Source organism: Schistocerca americana, chromosome 6 (genome assembly GCF_021461395.2).
Source record: "Schistocerca americana isolate TAMUIC-IGC-003095 chromosome 6, iqSchAmer2.1, whole genome shotgun sequence".
Classification (NCBI taxonomy): domain Eukaryota; kingdom Metazoa; phylum Arthropoda; class Insecta; order Orthoptera; family Acrididae; genus Schistocerca; species Schistocerca americana.
The window spans coordinates 286,292,139-286,310,039 of NC_060124.1; the positions used below are offsets into that span (position 1 = coordinate 286,292,139).

The 17,901-nt window shown below is 42.6% G+C and overlaps 1 protein-coding gene across 1 annotated transcript in view; it reads left to right on the forward strand.

Moving 5' to 3' along the window:
* The window catches only part of LOC124619904 (ARL14 effector protein), a 72,072-nt gene that overhangs the window by 44,347 nt on the left and 9,824 nt on the right, over positions 1–17,901 (forward strand). The gene's annotated exons all lie outside the window — the stretch shown is intronic.

Below are 17,901 nucleotides of genomic sequence, written 5' to 3' on the forward strand. Positions count from 1 at the left end.
ATTGATGTATTTGTTTTTTATTACCAAATGTGTGTGCAAATTGTACATGTCTACAATAAAATACTTACATTACTAATTTATTAACATTTTATAAGGTATTTGACTGGTCAGGATGATGGCGGGTGGGCGTGAGGGTCTTAGGGCAAGCCGGTGATCAGCATTTGTACACGGTCGAATAATTTACTTTAACTTTTATTAAAAACTCATTACATACATACTCAAAAGCAGTCAGTGTCCTCGCAGCCTACCGACCCGAATGAGACGTAGAAGCCCGATGTCTGACGACGCAGCAGGGTGTCTGATGACAACAGCCACCCGGCACAGAAAGACCCACTTTTATTCTGCGTTGCTAACTGACTTGCGCGGGCAGCGTCCCGGCATTGCAGAATCAGTGGTGATGGAAATATGTGTACAGCGCTGGAGGGTGAATGATCACTTTCCTACTTCACCCGTTCCCTTACACCACCCTCCCAATTAAAATTGAGTTACCTGGTGGCTCATTAACAATCCTTTACCAAATAACTTCTAATAACCTTAGGCTTCATTCACAATAGGTGCCAAGTCAACTACAATGTCACCTGCAGTAACGCATTTGAGCTCAGCAGGTGCAGAGGGCCTTGACCGCTTTAATACATAAAAACCAAAGGTGATCAAACATAACAAAATTATTGCAAAAGTTGTAGTTAGTCCAATGGAAAGCTTTAAAGTAATGGTACTCAGAGTAGTTTGTTGATACTGGTTAATACTGGTAAAAGCATGAATCATATTCAAATCGTTGCCACTAGTATTTATGGATTGAACTAATTGGTTGTACAGTTCGACTGTCCCACTTTAATTAAAGTTGAATGAATTCATTGACTCAAATAAGTAAGTATTATTGTGGAACACAGTAGAAATGGGAGTTACAGATAACTTGCCTTCTACATACAAGGTGCCCTGGGATATTTGGGGTACATGGGAAAAGTCACTTGACAGCTCACAGTTTTCTATGTCTACCCAAAACCACTACCTTGTATCTTTTGGATAAAGGGGGAGAAGGACTTGTTACACATGAAGGTCAGGTCAATTGTTGAGTTGAAAGAGTAGATGATACCTTCTGCGAACCATTGTAGGAAGGTTTGAATGAGTGTTTTCGGGTTCCTGTGACAGTAGTTCCGGGGTTGAACATTCCTGAAAAGATCTCTCTCACAGCTGTATACACGACTGTCGAAAAATATGATATTCAAAGGACAAACAAGTTTTTTTGTTTGCTCACATTCTTGAAAGGTGCTCTGAGATAGAGCTAAGAAATATCTTTGGTCCTGACTAATTCAGAGGTACTCCCGCAGATGGTACTGAACATAGGTATGGAGGGGCGCCCAAAATACTGGATAGTTATACATGCGGTAAACTTCAAAGTGACATCTGGAGTCTGCTAAGGGAATGGTGACAATTAGAGCCAATTCATTGTCCATCATGATTGCATCTACATCACTCAATTGGTAGTAGAAATACATATTTTGCATATTGACAGGTAGGATCATAGTCGCAGGATTAATTAGTTTCCTTTCCATAGCTATTAGCAATGCCAAAAAATCTTCAGGGTGCAGCAAAACACAGCTCAAATGATTAGCTGAGCTAGTTTCAATGGCCTGCCTCAGATTAGAAGCATCTAGTCCTGCATTTGACAAACTATCTGTAATCCTAAACAACAAAGTATTTAATTCTACATGGGCATTCAAGATATTGACTTTGTTACATAATTCCCTTTGGACTCTTGTAGTCTCATTGTACAGATCCCTAAAATGAGCTATGAACTGCTTAACAACCTTACCAAGGAACATGGTATTATTAGTAATTATCTGCTGCATATCGCGTAGTATCACTAAATGTTCAGAGAGATCTTTACCATTGGAATGTACTTCTTCCCCTAGCTGCTCTAACTTGTTACTCATGTCAACCAAGTCCCTGTTAGTTAATGTTCCGAAGACAGTTCTGAGTATATTGCCACCAAACTCAAACCAAGCCCACTTACGTCTAACAAGATTATTGTGGGGTAAAAGATTTAAGTAGCAATCAATTTCCCTTCTATACGCAGTAAAGGCTACCTTGACTTGGTTTTTAGCCATAACCCAACTATGATACCATGACAGTGTTGGATCCCATATCGTATGGTTGACTGGAATTGCCTCAATAAGGTTCATGAGTTCACTTATGTTCTGAAACTGCTCTTCTACCTCACTTACTTTATACTTCAAAATAATCTTAAAATTACCACTAGCTACTATCGTATTAGTTTGTGGTTTGAAAAGAACACCAGATTGATGCAGAAGGATTCTAAAAGACAAACAAAACCTAAAACAAAAGCAAGTGATCAAAGCAAAAACAATCATTATCCTTAAATTTAACATAATGAAGGCAAGAAGCTAGTCTTCTGCAATAAGAACAATGTTAACACTGACTCTGTTGTTACCAGAATAACACACTTCCGCTTCTGCACATATGCAATTAGACACTGCACACTGCTGTAAACGATGTATACGCACTTAGCACACGCTTAGCATTATCTCGGCTGTAGCAGATACCTTGACGAGGGGGAGCTCGTGGCTGCACCGGGGCACTTTCGGTGGCGACCTGGCTCCTCAGCATCGAACTGTGGATCTCGGCGTTGATGGCACACCGGCTGGTTACCGTCGGGAGTGCTCTGCGGAAGTCTCAGCTGCTTCCGGGGTCTGCCTCGGGGTCGTTCTTCCGGTTCATCAGCTGGTTCCGGCACTGGATTGCTCAGATATGGCTTTACACGGTTCACGTGCACTATGATAGAGCGAAACGGTAATTGGACTTTTAATGTGACCGGGGAGATAATTTCAAGGACCTTATATGGCCCTTTCCAATGCAATTTAAATTTCTTAACGTGACCCTTCTTCAACACGGGGTTACTCAAATAGACTAAGGCTTGTTGGCTGTAAAGAATTCTGCATGGTCGTTGAGCGATGGGTGCTGCTCCTCCGGTATGTATTCTATGTTGAACTAATGGAGTTGCTGGAAGATTATCCTGCTGACGGAAGAGATCCGAGTAGCTAAGTAGCACTGGTAAAATTATTTCCCGATCCTCTGGCGATAAATGGTATAATTTAGTAACCAGCTCTTGTTCGATTGATCCACGTGCTTCGACAGTTGCCTCTCCTGTATTGACATTCGGTGGACCGTAAGTTGCTACTTGTACCTCTTTCTCCTTAGTAGGGATTTCTATCACGTCTTGTGGATCTAGGTTCGATACTGTTGCCACAGTAGTTCCACGTGGTAATTCCACTTCCGCGTTACTCATGTTAGCAATGTTCACTGGAACTCGCAGTTTCCCATTTGGTTCGTCCTCAATAACACTGACAGTTCTTGCTACATAACAGTGCTTCCGGTCTAGCAAATTACCGTTTACTGATGGCTCTGTTAACAACAAATTACTTCCTCGGCACTTCGGTATCTTCACGTTGATATACAGTGTTTTTCCTGTTCCCGGGGGGATGCGCTCACTTTCAGTCAAATGTACGTCGATTCGGAACTGTATACTTGTTCCGCTACTAGGTTTGCGCATTACCTCAATGTCCCTAACATTCTTTTGAGTCTGACTCTTAGAGTTCCCATTGCAGCCATAATCATTATGACCGAAACGGATTTCTCTCTTTGCTACATCGATCTGAGTGTGGTTAGCTGACAGGAAATTCAACCCTAGTATACCTTCGTAGCATTTCTCTCTACTTCTTATCACTTGCATTCCGGCCTCATATTCATCTTGGCCTATCACGAAGTTAATCACAACTTTTCCGTAATTGTGCACCTGGTTGCCACTTAACCCTTTAATGGTACAGCTCGGCTGCCTCCAGCTTCTCTTTTTAACCACATGGCACCACATTAGAGAATTTTGAGCCCCTGTCCACGGTAAATTGCGTTAACAAGCAGGCCTTCAGAACTGTCATTATGGAGCTCGCAGTATATATTGCTTCTTGGGGGCAGAAGTAGTGGTGCCCCTCTCATGCCCTCCGTCGTTTAACGTACTCATTGCATTCCTTCCTCTACAGTTCCGCGCTATGTGGCCTTCCCTTCCACAAACGAAACACCGAATCTTCTTCCCACGAGTATTGGCCGCCTGTTGCCCATTCCCACGATAACTGGTTCCTGAATAAGCTTCGAACACACGCCGATCCGGTTTGCGGTCCATTTGAGGTCTCCCAAGCTTTTCCACAAATCGAACTGCCATCTGTGTGGCTTCTTCAAATGTCTCACAACGTGCCAATCTGACTGCACGACCAACTTCACCCTGTAACGCATTCAAAAACGTATCAAATGCCCTTTGTCCTGCTTCAAACAATTTTTCCTCATTGTGCGAATCGTTCTCGCTGAGCTCATATGTATTAGCGTTTACTTTTCAAATGCGATCGGCAAAACGCTCAATAGATTCTCCATCCAATATACGCATGTTGTGCAGTTGTTCCCTGTAAAATCTTGCGGTCTTCTTCCCTTTGTACCGTTGCACCAGTGTCTGCTTAAAAAGTCATAGGTAGCTGCTCGAGTGCACGTGGTATCACACGTAAAAAAAGAGTGTGCATCATCTTGATTTCACAATTTCAACACGGTTACTTTATCTGAATTACTCCAGGATCCTAAACTTGTTGTGTTTTCCAGTTTACTAAAAAACACGTGAATATCCTCATCAGGCTTCCCACGAAAGACCGGAACTGTGGGGATCAAAGAAAAATTTTTAACTACTGCGGAATCTGTTGTGCTTTCATCGGCTACATTCCGAAGGCTACTATTCACTTATCCCACATCCCTTCTACTTTCTGCATCTGTTTTCAATTGCTGCATTTCTTCTCGTAATTGTGCTATAACAGTCTGCAAATCTTGTTGTGCCTCTGCCATACTGAATAACCCGGTCACTCTATTTATTTAAAAATTTGCCATCACTGCCATTCGCATGCACGCCAAGCAAAGCCAGTATCTGCTGCAGTCCTACCTTCAGTGCTGGGTCTCGTTCCATTGCATCGTCTACAGAGATGTGCTCCGACGGAGGATAGTATCTGCCTTGTGCTGCTTCCACGTACAGATACGAAACACGAACTTCGTGAACAATGCCAATCATTGCTATACCCTATCAGAAGACCAGGTTTTCTTCTCTCCCCAGGAAAGGATTTCCAGAGGATCCCACTTCTGACACCATTTTATAAGGTATTTGACTGGTCAGGATGATTGCGGATGTGCGTGATAGTCTTAGGGCGAGCCGGTGATCAGCATTTGAACACGGTCGAATAATTTACTTTAACTTTTATTAAAAACTCGTTACATACGTACTCAGAAGCGGTCAGTGTCCTCGCAGCCTACCGACCCGAACGCGATGCGGAAGCCTGGTGTCTGACGACGCAGCAGGGTGTCTGATAAGAACAGCCACCCGGTCGACAGAAAGACCCACTTTTATTCTGCGTTGTTAGCTGACTTGCGTGGGCAGCGTCCCGGCAATGCGGAATCAGCAGTGACTGAAATATGTGTACCGCGCTGGAGGGTGAACGATTGCTTGCCTACTTCACCCGTTCCCTTACATTTTTTTATTATTACCCGTAGCTGCACTAATAGTTGCAACAATCCATAGTCCTGTCATCCAATATTGCCCCCATTCAAAGCACTTTGTGCGAGCTGTCTTGTGTTTGACTGTTTGCAGCCTCACTGATTTATCATTTTTCTTCTATTCACTGTGATGTATTCCAGCAGACTTAATTTTTTCCACAATATTTGCTACAAGTAAGTGTCACATTTGAAATTGGTCAGCTCTATAACGGCCAGAGCCTGAATTTCCAAGCAAATGCATGTATTGACCATTTTAGAGAATAAATTCTTATGTCAAAGACTTTTTAATTTAATATCTCATATTTAGAAATTTTTAAGGGATACAGTTAATTTTCCTGGCTTGCATAGACATGATAGGTACTCTCATTTCTCATGTGAATTATGATCAAATCTAAGATAATGTAAAATTTATGGTAATTTGGATGACCTAATTATTATTTTAGAACTGAGAAATTTTGGCAATTTCTGGAGGCCTTTGTTTCAAAGAATTGTGTGTAAAATAGAGCACAATAGGCCTAAACCATTCTCTTATCACATCTATGTTAAGATGTTAATTGACAAAACAAAAGTTTTTCCTTGTCACCCACAATGAAAAGTGGCCGACAGAAGTACAGAACACACATTTTCAGCTATTCCCATGGCTTTTCAGAACAAGTCAGAATATTTTGTATCAATAAACCTCTTTTTTCCATTGGTGCCTTAGTCAAAATCTTACTGTTGTGGTGCTTTGCAATGGTGTAGTGTCTGGCATTGACAGTGTAAATAATAACGAAATGAGTGATAATTACTAGTGGTAATAATTGTATTTTGATAAGATTATGTCACCACTTAGAATGGTCAGATCGTTTTTGAAGTGTCATTTTTCTGTTCTTATTTCTTAATGCTAGAACACCTTTAAAACAGTCTCATTTTCCTTTATCCATGTGAGTAACACACTTGAAGATCAACATCTGTCTGTGTAATGAGCAATCTCAAACCTGTTTCTTTCGTGTCAAATTTATACCATTGTAGCTTTTTGGTACAGTGTGTATGAACTCGTCTGTTAGCAGTTCCCAACCAGAGACAGATAGACATTCCCCCTCTCAAGCCTCCTCTTATTGCAGTAATAGTGGTACTCTCTTGCTCTCCTCCAACTTCATGCCCTTGAGATAAAACACTAACTTCAAATGTTTGTACTGTAACAAATACTCCACTGCTCATAATCCAATGAACACACAAACATCAGTATAAATTTGTGTAAAACTGTGAAGTGTGCTCATCGCACTTTCCAGTATTGCAACATGAGACCTTGTCCCAAAATGAACTGAGAAAAAAGTTTTTAAGAGCAGACATTGTTGTTGTATGTGCCATTTTATGAAACACTTACCTCAAAGGCGTGTGTGATGCAGAGGGAGTGTGTTGTTTAGCCTCCGTGTTTGTGAGAGGGGGAATGTTGACTTGACTCCACATAGGTGCTGTCAACCCACAGGTGTGTGTACTTCCTACAGAATGGAACTGATGCCCATTGGCCAATGTTTTGGATAAAAGCATGTGCCAAAGTGAAATAAATATAAATATGAAACTGAAACTGAATTTTGATACTGTGTATTTATATTGTTTTTTGCTTCATTGTGCTATTTTGATCTTGTGACAGTTACTTAATACACACGTTTAAGATATGATAGGGCACGAAAATTGGGGCTGTAATGGTGAGTCTTTATGAATCCATAAGTTTCCATTTTTGGCAGTAGAGGGGTGCGACAAACAAAAGTGTGGGAACTCGTGTCAATCCGTATGCTAACAAGTGAAGCTCTCAAGAGAGTAAACAACTTAATTGCCATTTTGTTTGACAAGTCTGTGAAGCTCTTGTGACTAGAGTGTGTGAATAGAGGCAATATTTTGCTGCTACTAACTGATGGTGCTTCATGCATAGCTAGAGCAACTAAGGGGCTTAAGATTCCCTACCCCCCCCCCCCCCCCTCCCCTCCCCATATTATGTCTGTCACTTTCCTTGCAAGCGTTACAGAGTTGCAATCAGATTACCCTGAAGCGGACAAATTACGAGGGGCATTTGAAAAGTCAGAGAGATGGCACCACCAGCACGTATCAAGGTAATGTTTAGTTAGTAGCATCTTTCAAAAGAACGCACACCAAGTTTCAGCCATATTGGTCTATTTCTTTGTGTTTGGCATTGGTGTGAATCAAGGAAGTCGAGTGATTGTCAAAAATGGACGAAAAAGAATTTTGTGTGGTGGTTAAACGTTACTTTATGAAAGGTAAAAATGCCTCGGGAGACTAAAGAGAACTAACATTATGATGACTCTGCATCTTTGATTAGAACAGTTTATAAGTGGTTTCAAAATATTCGGAGTTGCCATATGGGCACAAGTGATGCTGAACGTTCTGGATGCCCTGTGGAGGTTACAACTCCAGAAATCATTGATAAAATTCATGATATGGTGATGGATGACAGAAAAGTTAAGGTGCGCGAGTTTGCTAGTGCTGTGGGCATCTTGAATGAACAGGTACATAATATTTTGCATAAACATTTGGACATGAGAAGGTTATCCGCAAGATAGGTTCCGCAACTGCTCACGCTTGACCAAAAACAGAATCGTGTGAACTGTTGCAAGGATGGTTTGAAGCTGTTCAGGAAGAATCCGCAGGACTTTAAGCGTTGTTTCATCACTGGATGAAACATGGATACATTACTATACTCCTGAGGCCAAACAACAATCCAAACAATGGGTTACCAAGGGAGAATCTGCACCAAAAAAAGGCGAAGACCATCCAGTCGGCCATAAAGTTAATGGCGACTGTCTTTTGGGATTCACAAAGGATAATCCTCATAGACTATCTGGAAAAGGGTATAACTATTATAGATGCATATTATTCATCATCATTGGACCTTTTGAAAACAGGGCAGCAAGAAAAACACAGGCAATTGGATGCAAAAAAGCCCTTTTCCATCACAACAATGCACCAGCACACACCTCAGCAGTTGTGGTCGCAAAATTAATGGAACTCGTTTCACATCATCATCATCCCCCCTCCCCACATCCTCCTATTCTCCAGACTTGGCCCCCTCGGACTACTATTTGCTCCCCAATTTGAAGAAATGGCAGGTGGGACAAAGATTTTATTCAAACGAGGAGGTGATTGCAGCAACTAATAGCTATTTTGCAGACTTGGACAATTCATATTATTCGGAAAGGATCAACAAATTAGAACAGCGTTGGACGAAGTGTATAAGTCTAAAAGGAGACTATGTCAAAAAATAAAAAGGTTTATCGTAAAAACGTAAGTGGTTTTTATTTTTGCACAGACTTTCCAAACGCCCCTCGTAGTTCCCTGAGGCAAGAAAATCTGTGATATGTCAGCTATGGGTCAGAAATTCAAGGAACAAGCATCTTCACTAGCCCCTCCCTACGCAGCCTGTGTTTGCGCAATGGGGCTCTTGGCTTAACACTGCTGGCTGTTACTGCACCAATTTTTATTTATTTTTTTTTTTTTTTTTCAAAGTTTCTAATTTGAAGACAGCTTCCTCTTAAGTCATCAGAAAATAAACAGTGCAGAAATGGTAAAATCATCTTATGTAACAAGAAATACCTTGTTCCGCTTAATCATATGAGATTCATTTCACACCAGTCAACATGAATTGCGTGCAGAATATTTTTAACATCATTCATATTTATTGGATGAGATTTGTGATGTTGTTTGCAGTAGATACACACATATACAATACATATTCCAATCATGAATATAACCGTTGCCATTTCTTTTTAGTACATCACATTTTGATGTGCTAATTTTCTAAGCCACATTTTAATTGAGATTGCTGTCAAACATTTGTTACGTCATCTCTTACAAAACAAGATTTTTTACAGCTGTCACTTATGTCTGCCTGTTCCTACAGTTTCCACAATGTCAGCAGTTTTGAAAATTAAGATGTCTGCATTTGCAGTCTGAACAAAGCCTGTGCATAAGATTTGAGAAACAGAAAATAAAGTTTATATTCAGTCAAATAAAACATTTTCCACTATATTACACCACTTCTACATCAAAGGCCTCTAATTTGACATTCCCAACTCCATATGCTTCTAATACAATAGTGTCGTCAATCAAAACTTTCATATACTGATTTATTTTTATGTAATTTATTAGCCAGTCCGTTCTAAATGTCATATGTTGCATGGCACTACAATCTTTGCGCCAAAATATTTTTCTCAGTCGGATTGTAAACTTGTCCTTTATATTGGCAGTAGATAATATAGCAGTGGCTAGTGCTTTGTGTTTAAAATCTTTTGATTCTGTAGGGTTTTGGGTTTTTCGCTTGTCTGATTTCTGTCTTTAGGATATGTTTGGCATTATCTGGCAAAATGACCCTTTTGTTTGCAGCTGTCAGATTGATTTTCTTTGCTTACAATGTGCTAAATATTTGTTATATGGTTTATTTCTGCAATTTTTCTCTACACACGCATTTTTTGTTGCATGTGAAGCACAGAACTGTAAACTTTTCCTGCTGGCTTGTTTTGACAGATTACTTATTTTGTTCAGAGATGAAAGTATTTTGGGATGTATTTGACTGTTTTGCCTCAGTTAATCTATGTTCTTCCAGTTGCAAACATTCAAATAATTTCAACATTTTTGTCAGCTGCTGCTACATTATCCCATGCAGTACGAAAATGGTGAAGCTTCGCATGTAACGTTCCAAGAATTCATGACAAAATTGAGCTCTCTTTCCCAGATTTGCCTTCTGCTGTTAGAACTTCCATGTATTCTTGAATCTGCATACAGTTTGAATAGCTGATTTGCTGAGGCTGTATCATGAAAACAGGTGCCTGAAAGCCATCTCACTGTCATACAGCATTACCAGTTGTGATAATTTCAAATGTTAGTAAAAGCTGTGAATAAAATGTTAGATACCTGTATTTTCAGTCTAGAATTGGAGTACTTTCCTTAAGAACACTCTTGCTAGCTGCTACAAAGAAATATAAAAACTAATGTTACAAGAAATTTTGAAGAAAAAATGTTTTTTCATCAGACTGGAAGAAGCAGAACTGACATATTTTGACTAAAATAATATACAAACAGTCTCAGATTTTATAGATGCATGTGATCCATCTTTTATCATGAGAATGTAAAAGTATTCAGAATTAAACAATAAAATACCAAAATAGGTGGGAAACTGATCTGCCTGTGTAACAAAAAATTAATTTTTGTTGTTCCGTTGGACCTTGTAGAAACTTCCAATGAGAATGTTGTTAAGAAAACTATGAATTTAATGTTGGTCGTGCCGAGATATCACTACTGTATTGTCACCTATGAAAACATTTTATTTAAAAGAGACTCCATGCACGACAGTGCGCAAGTATAGCGTATGCTGTTGCCAGGATATCATTACCGTATTGTCACCTATGAACACATTTTATTTAAAAAAGACTCTGTGCACAACAGTGCACAAGTATAGGGGACTCTGTGCACAACAGTGCACAAGTATAGGGTATGCTGCTGCCAGGATTTTAGTTCAGACAGCTGGGCTAAATAGTACCGAGAATATTCTCTACCTAAAGAAATTTTTTTATTTTCAGCCCTCACTGACCCCTTATCACTGCACCCGTAACCCAATACATTGTACAGAAGTAACTCTTGCTACTTTCAGCCAGTATTGCCATTGAAAATGAACAAAATGTATTTTTGCATGTGGTTTTGTAAAACCCAAGTTATATCAAAGTGCACTACAAAGAGTATTGGTCTCTGCATGCAGTAAGTGCATTCTAGACAAAACGTTGTTCTTGCTGCTGCAGTGTCTCTCCATCGTTACACTTTCTGAATAAAAAACCAAGTGAACAGAGAAGACTGACAATGGAGGTCTCTGAGGCAGAATAATTAATTTTTTCGTGGACCCCCTCAGGGGGCTCACGGTTCTTTCGTGAGTTCTTGTGTGGCGCTCACAGGGCCCCAAGCTACTGCATTTGTGTTTTTGGTCCCCTTAGGGGTTTGATCCCCACTTCTAAATTTTCCCTCTGTAGTGTGAACCTTCGGTTGAAGAACTTGCTCATTAGCATCTGTGGCTTGGCTTCCTCTCCCCTGTTACTTTCCCTCTTCCTTCCCCGCCGTAGCCCCCCTCCGCCCCGTTAGGTCACCAGCATGTGTAGCCAGTCCATGTGGTGGGGGTGTTCATGTACACATCTGGCTGAGCCTCTAACAACACAGGGATCTCTATTCCAATACCTGAGCTGTTGCCACCCCAGGTATGCCCAAGAATGATTGCTGGTATTCTGGAGCATAGGAACTTCTAGCAACGGCCTCCATGCTAGGTGGCCCTTACAGTGGCTGGGTGGCACTCACGGGGAGAGCTTTAAGCTCCAAAAAACTGACCGTTCTTTGACAGCCGTCTCTTTGAGTGGTAATGAGGATCATCGAATTCTGCTTCTTAGGACTCAGGCCCTCCTCTCCAGCAAAGGAAGGCCAGAGTCATCAGCTTGGAGTGACACACTTTTCCTTTACCTGGTCTGTACTAAGACAGCCGGGGTGGAGGGGGGGGGGGTCGTTCACCACCACAAAGCCACTATTAAAAAGAGAGAGAGAGAGAGAGAGAGATTGCCCGGCTTACAAGAAAGAGGTTCATCAAAAATGACTGACTCCAGCCTGTATCAATGATTTCTGCATTTGCCTCTGTTATGTCCTTTCCCTCTCCTCCCTCTTCCTTACACCAGTCCTGTCCCCATCTCCTCTCCCCTCTCCTACAGTACTGACCACATCCCCTCTGGGTGCCACTACCTCCCCGCCCAAAGAAGTGCCCCCCTTCTTCGGTGTCCACAGGTGATGGGGCTCGCTCCCAGGACACTTCCTCTTGGCGTCTCTCAGGTCGGAGGCCTGCTACCACAACTCGGACACATGACACAGTCAGTGCACCCCAAGGTCACCCACTCTCTTTCAGTTCGGGATCTTACAGAAGCCTGCTCTCGCGTTGTGCCCTGCCCTCCTCAACCTACGAAAGAGCAGAAGAGGAAACCCAAGTCCCAGGAGAAGGCTCCTCCCTTTTCCCCTCGGATGACAATCTCCCTCACCCCTCCACCCACAACCTTAGTCTGACATCTGTCTTATGGATGTCACCCCATTGTCATTGATCAACGATGATGACCCAGTAGCGTGATTGGTTCCAGCCCGTTCGCCTCCCACTTGGATACCCACTCCATGATTATTCAGTGGAACTGTAATGGATACTACCATCACTTCGGTGCAATCTCTTATTGCCTATTACTCAGCAGCTTCTATTGTTCTCCAGGATTCTCCTCTTACTGATGCTCACTCGCCAACCTTTTACGGGTTTCGTGCTTTCTTCCAGAACAGGGTCAGTGCTTTTAGGGCTACTGGCGATGTCTGTGCATTGGTCCATACAGGTATTGTTAGTGCACGGATCCCACTTCATATCATATCGGAAGTGGTTGCTGTATGGTCCCACTTTTTGTGGTCACGGTTTGCAATCGGTGTCTCCCTCCTAACTGCCTTTCTTCAGCAACTCCCACTTTCCCCTCACCCTCCCTTCTTCTTGGGGATTTTAATGCCCATCACCATTTGTGGGGCAGTGCTTCGTCATCTTGTTGGGGGCTCCTCATTGTCCAATTTTTTGTGGACCACGACCTGTGCCTTCTGAAAAATGGTTTCCCTGCTCATTTTAGTGCTACATAAGGCACATTCTTTGCAGTTACGCTTTTGCTCTCTTCTTCTCCCCTACTTCCTTTCTTGTGCTGGTCACCGTACTATGACCTGTGTGGTAGTGACCGCTTTCCAGTGATTCTCTCATTCCCTTCCTGCCTCCCAATGTCCAGGTTTCGCCACTGGACTTCCCATTGTGCCAATTGACCTCACAGGTCATTTCTCCACCTTCTTTCTCAGGTTGTATAGATGAAGTCGTCTGTGATGTGTCTGATAAAATAATCCGTGCTGCCAGCATTGCCATTCCTCAATTGAAGTGCCCTGTTCACCGTCGGCCAGTTCTGTGGTGGAGCACGAACGCTTTGCCTCCTCTAGATTTTTCTGTCCTTTCAGGAGGGGCAGTCTCCAGTTGATCATCTGCCACAGTTCAGCAGGCCTTTTCTTAGCACTGCCATCTTATTGCAATTTTCTTCGATATTTGTAAGGCCTACGATACAGTTTGGCGCCATTACATCGTTCTTATGCTCAATGAGTGGAATCTTAGGGCTCCCTCCTGATTTTTATTTCCCAGTTACTCTTTCACTGGTTGTTCAGAGTCCAGGTTGGCTCTGTTCTTAATTCTCCGCAGACCCAGGAGAATGGCATTCTACAGGGTTCTGTATTAAGGTCCTTTTTCTAATCAAAATTAATGGACTTTTGACCTCTGCCAAATCATTGATCACTCTGTTCTGTATGTGGGTGATTTCTGTATTTGGGCTAGCACCCAATTGGAGAGCTCAGCAGAACAGCAGGTCCAGGATGCCAACCGCATGCTTCCATGTGGACATTCACACACATTTATCAAGTAAGTCAAGGATGGTGCATTTCTGTTGGCATACTATGGTTCATCCTGAACCAGAGTTCTACCTCGATGCCCAACACCTGACTGTGGTCCTGCAGTTCTGTTTCTTGGGTTTTCTTTTTGTCAACAAGCTTACTTGTTTGCCCCCATATCAGTCATCTGAAGGTTGGCTGTTCGTGTAAACTCGGTGTTCATTGCTTCTGTGCCCACACCTCTTGGGATGTAGATCATTCAACCCTTCTCTGCCTTTACTGGCTATTAGTTCTGTCCCATCTGGACTACAGTTGTCAAGTTTATAGATTTGCTGCCCCTTCCATGCTGCTCCTCTTGCACCCAGTTCACCATCATGATATCGGTGTAGCATCTAGTGCTTTCCACACCAGCCCTGTTTATAGTCTTCTGGTTGACACTGGGATCGCTCCCCTTTAGATTCAGCTGTCCCAGATCCTGGTTTCCTATGCCACCAGTATCACTCATCCCCTGCTCACTCTTCCTATTCTATTTTTTTTCACAGTTTCGGGCCATTACCCTTCCACAGCCCACTTTCGGGTGGGTTTACCAGTTGGGCTCTGCCTCACTTCTCTCCAACATGACTTCCATCTCCCCTCCTTATCCTCTTCCCCACATTCTTTCCCGACCCCCCCCCCCCCTCCTCCCGCCTTGCTTAGTTCCTCGGCCTCGGATTCAGATGGATTTGTTCAGGAACCAGATGCCTCCATTGTTCCCGTGGTAGTTCCATTGTTTCTTCCAGATGCTCTTACAGGAGTTTCAGGATGACGTTCTTTCACACTGATGGCTCTAAATCCGCTGATGATCCTGTGGGATATGTCTTCTATTGGCACAGAAAACCATCTCTTGCCTGCCACGTGTGGGGTGTTGACTGTGGAATTGGTAGCCATCTATTGGGGCCTCTGATTTATTAAACAGTCCTACCTCACCCGAGTTTTGTTAGCCACAAACTCAGTGAGTGGGTTTCAGGCTCTCACTCGGTGTTTTTCTGCCATCCCTGGTCTATGCCATCTGTGACCACCTAGCTAATCGTGATGTTGCTTGTTCAGTTGATTTCCTTTGGGTTCTTGGCCACGTAGGTGTTCCAGGTAATGAAATTGCTGATCATCTGGCCAACATGTCTTTTTGCTCAATCTTGGGCTGACCCTTAGGAGGTCATGCCCCTGTGTAATAAAATTGACACCATAAAGGAGACCACCACCATGTGGCATTCTTCCCTGTGTCCCTCCTGGTGAGTATCTGCCATCTTCGTATTGGCCATATTAGGTTCACCCATTGGTTTTTACTCCGTCACGAGCCCCCTGCCTCTTTTATAGTTGTGGGACTCCGCTCACGGTGATCCATATTTTGCTGGACTGCCCTTGCCTTTCGGCCTTTTGCACTAAATATGCCCTCCCACCTTCTTTGTCTCAGATGTTAGCGAACAATCCTTGCATGGTTAGGCTGTTTTCAGTTTTCTTCATGAAAGTCGTTTGTGCTTTCAGGTATATGTCCTCGAATTTTCCTCTAGCATATTTGAGTCTCTCAGCATAGGCATTGGTTACAGAGTCTTTCGCCATGCCTCCACCCCGGCCAGGTCCCCCCCTTTTTCTCTACTTTTGTCCGATTTATGTGCTCTTTTGTTTCCCCTTTTCTTTTGGCTTCTTCCCCAGGTGTCGTCCCTGTTCTATTGTGATAATGGTATGATGTGGGTGTTGGAACAAGTCTGTGGTGGTACTGGTGCCCTATCGTGCATAGCATTTTTGGGGCACCCCTGCTCTCCCGGTTTCCACCCATCCTGCGCCTCTTCTTTCCTCTTCATGCTGACCTGATGCCCCTTTTCCCTCATTGTTTGTACATTATCCATTTCCTTGACTGGGCTGTGCTGTTTGTGTTGTTCATTCCTTGATTCCTGCCATCCTAGATTGTGGGACCAATGGTCTCACTGTTTGGTTCCCTCCCTAAAACAATCAGTCAACCAACCAACAAACATTTTTCGTCTAGATCACCCTTTATTTTTCCACCTGTTGGATGCGCTTCTCCGCCGTAGTATCGAAGCACAGTTCTACGCACTAACTTATTTTCAGAATTGTCAAATTCTGTCATTCCAGTTTTCATCTATTTTTTCTTTTTTCTTGGAAATTCAAAACTGGTGCTCATATCTAGAGATTCTGCTGACGTTACTGCACAAAATTTACATTATTCCTGGCTTCTTCCCTTTCAGCCAGATCAGTAAAAAACTGCAGTACATCTGATGTGACAATTTTATATTGCTTTCAAATGTCTTTTCACCCTTTGCACTCACCAACAGGAGTAGCATTACACATGAGCCCATGCTCCTGCATTTAACTCACTACTGTGAACTGTGCCATGGAAGATTGAAACCACCCTTGAACAGATGATATCACACAGAAAAAGAGATCATTCAGCTGGCACTGACCTCGTGCTCTGTTAACAGTGTACGTGTGGCAACAGTCATGAGGCATAGTGCCGGCAGATTCCAGGGAGTGGGTGTGACCTTGAGGTGTCTCAATTTTGCGATGGCCGTAGTAGTATTGTATTAGGAGCAAAAAATTTCTTTGCAAACCTTCAGTGGTTAAATCTGATTTCTTACCATGGATTGTTTCTATACAACTTCTTAGACTTTAATGTTAAGTCTAGCTTAAATTGCTAAAAGATGTAATTGACATTTCCATTGTGTTTCTCTGACAAAAGTTCCATTTATGACTTAATAGAATCCGTTGAAAACAGACAAATATCTAGCATCTGTGACGTTAAAGTGTATAATTGACTTTTATAACTGTGTTTTTATTGATGATTAATAAAATAATTACATCCTCTTCATTCAGTGATGCTACTCCAGACTGGCCCATAACCTGTCGATAAATTTAGATTTTAGTTGCAACTATCTATTTGGTGATGTTCACAGGAGCACATGTTAACATCTTTACATCCAGCGTGCTTGGACAAGAAACAACTTACTGGGCAAAGAGTAATTACTGTAATGTTACTTTAAAAAAAAAAGATACGTGGAACATACACACGTCAAACCAAGTTTTGCATCACCTCGGTTCCGGAACCTGTGCAGAAAATTGTAATAGAGATCAACATAAACATCATTTCCGCTTTCTTTATTGCTCATGAAAACCACACATTGCATGTTGTACCACCATACAGCGAGACCTTAAGAGGTGGTCGTGCAGATTGCTGTACACACTGGTACCTCTTAATACCCAGTAGCATGTCCTCTTGCACTGATGAATGCCTGTATACGAAGTGGCATACTTTCTACAAGTTCATCAAGGCACTGTTGGTCCAGATTTTCCCACTCCTCAATGGCGATTCGGCATGGATCCCTCAGTCGTTGGTGGGTCACGTCGTCCATAAACAGCCCTTTTAAATCTGTCCCAGGCATGTTCAGTAGGGTTCATGTCTGCAGATCATGTGGCCACTCTAGTCCACTGATGTCGTTATCCTGAAGAAAGTCATTCACAAGATGTGCACAATGGGGGCATGACTTGACGTCCATGAAGATCAGTGCCTCGCCAATATGCTGTTGATATTTTTGCACTATTGGTTGGAGGATGGCATTCATTCCATGACCACCAGCGGCGTACGTCAGCCCCACATAATGCCACCCCAAAACATCAAGAACCTCCACCTCGATGCACACGCTGGATAGTGTGTCTGAGGCGTTCAGCCTGATTGGGTTGTCTCCAAACACGTCTCAGACGATTGTCTGGTTGAAGGCATATGTGACACTCATCAGTGAAGAGAACATGATGCCAATCCTGAGCGGTCCATTCAGCACGTTGTTGGGGGGCCCATCTGTATCG